This window comes from Crocodylus porosus, unplaced genomic scaffold (genome assembly GCF_001723895.1).
Source record: "Crocodylus porosus isolate Cpor-Errol unplaced genomic scaffold, CroPor_comp1, whole genome shotgun sequence".
Taxonomy (NCBI): Eukaryota; Metazoa; Chordata; order Crocodylia; family Crocodylidae; genus Crocodylus; species Crocodylus porosus.
In genome coordinates this window covers 27,501,146-27,503,394 of record NW_017728886.1, presented here as the reverse complement: position 1 = coordinate 27,503,394, position 2,249 = coordinate 27,501,146, and the positions used below count along the sequence as shown (strand labels likewise).

The 2,249-nt window shown below is 44.5% G+C and overlaps 1 protein-coding gene across 5 annotated transcripts in view; it reads left to right on the top strand.

Annotated features, from left to right (window-relative positions):
• WAC (WW domain containing adaptor with coiled-coil) overlaps nt 1-2,249 on the top strand; it is a 97,920-nt gene that overhangs the window by 71,433 nt on the left and 24,238 nt on the right. The gene's annotated exons all lie outside the window — the stretch shown is intronic.

Here is a 2,249-nt window from a genome sequence, read left to right as displayed (position 1 = left end):
TTATCTTTCTCTTGAAAGCTCATCAGTTGAACGTATAGATTACATAGACATTAGAACTGGAAGGGACCTCGCAAGATCATCAGGTCCAGCCCCCTGCCTAAGGGGCAGGAAGTCAGCTGGGCTGGGTGTTCACTCCCACTCCATGGTGTCAGAGCCACAGCAGGGACATTGGGGAACGGTTCTATTTTTGTGTGCAACCTTACTTACAAAAGTAAGCTTGTAAAATCAAGTAAACCTGTGTTTCGGGAGTCTCTAATAAAAGCTGTTTCCTTCTAACCATTGGAAGTGCTTCTGTCCAGTAGTAGTCAACACAGATGTCCATACTGTTCAGTTATGGGCAGCACTGTACTGGGACATGCTGTGCTTCACTTGTTTTGCATTTGCTACCTCCTGAAATCAGAGTAGTCTACTTCGATGTGGTAGCATGCATAGAGCAATAGGCTCTGGCTCTAAGAATTTACCAGCACCCACACATCATACTGGTACCTTAGTGCAGAGGTTTCTGACCTGGGTTCTGTGGAATCCTGGGGTCCTGTGAAAAGTTATCAGGAGTTCTGCGAAGAGATTGGGGATAATGGCACAGTGGTCTGGGAAGCAGTGCGTGACTCTTGTGGAGCTGGGTTGCCTGTCTCCACGTGGGTCTTTAGGATAGGGATAGGGGCTCTGTAGCAGAAGTTGTTCTGTAACTTGAGGAAATTTGATAACCACTGCTTTGATGCAATGCTGCCTTGTTCCTCAAGTAAATTATACAGGTTTATTCTGAAAAAAATTCAGATAACTTCTTGAATCCAGGCAATAGACTGTGAAAGAATTTTTTTCTCTCTTTTAATCAGGAAAAATAAGCAGGGGGGACTGTTTTCAGAATGGACTCATTTTGCCTTAAATCATGTATCAGTAAAGAAACTTGAATTCTAAGACAGCAGGCCAACAGAAATAGTCCTGTCAAGTTGGGTGATGCATTTTTTCTTAATTAAGCTATCTAGGTATCAATTTGTTTTTGCAACAAATTGGTATCAAAGATTTGATAGTTTTGAAGATCAGACGTGCTGGATGATAGGGCTGGGATTCACAGAGACCTAGAGAAATTGGAGGATTGGACCAAAAGAAATCTCATGAGGTTCAATAAGGATAAGTGCAAAGTCTTGCACTTAGAATGAAACAATCCTATATGCCAGCGTGGGCTGAGGACCAGTTGGCTAAGCAGCAGCTCTGCAAAAAAAGACCTGGGGCTTATGTGGACAAGAAGCTGAATATGGGCCAACAGTGTGCCCTTCCTGTGAAGAAAGCTAATGCCATATTGGCCTTCATTAGTAGGAGCGTTGCCAGCATGTCGAGGGGAAATGATTATTCCCCTCTGTTCAACACTGTGAGGCTACATCTGGAGCAGTGTTCAGTTGTGGGCCCCCACTACAGAAAGGATGTGGATGAATTGGAGAGAGTCCAGTAGAGGATAGAAAAAATGGTGAGGGGGCATGGCAGTCTGACTTCTGAGTAGAGGTTGAGGGAACTGGTCTTATTTAGTCTGGAGAAAAGAAGACTATGAGGGGATTTAGTAGCAGCCTTCAACCATGGGAAAGGAGGTTCAAAAGAAGATGGAGATAGATTGTTCTCTGTGGTAGCAAATGACAGAACAAGGAGCAATGGTCTTAAGTTGCAGCAAGGGACATTAAGGTTAGATATTAGGAAAAACTTTCTCACAAAGGGGGTGGTAAAGCAATGGAGAGGTTGTAGACCCTCCAGTCTTGGAGGTTTTTAAGACCTGGCTAGACAGTCTTGGATGGGACGATATATTCCTGCTTTGAGCAGGGGGTTGGACTAGATGACCTCCTGAGGTCCCTTCCAACCTTAATTTTCTGTGATTTCACTCTTAGGTGCCCTCTACATATTATACTTGAGGCATGATTAACTGGTTAGTCATGCCTGAAGTTGTGACCCAGCTACACATTCACCCAGTTAATAGCTTATTTCTTGTTTTATTCCACAAAAAGGTGTAGTAACTTCGTAGCTTGTTCTAATCATGCCATTAATTGAATGTGTAGGTAGGGCTCTCAGTGGTGGCATTGTTCTCAGTGCTCCCCCTGCTGTGAGCCTCATTAGCTGCAGAGCTGGCAGTGGGGGCAGTGTTGTGCTCCTGCAAGCCTTCACCACACAAAGCTCAAGATGGTGGTAGTGTCCTCCTTGTTGCAAGTCCCACATCTCATGAGGTGTGGATTCTTTGCTTCCATTTTTCTGAGCAGGGACAGGGACAT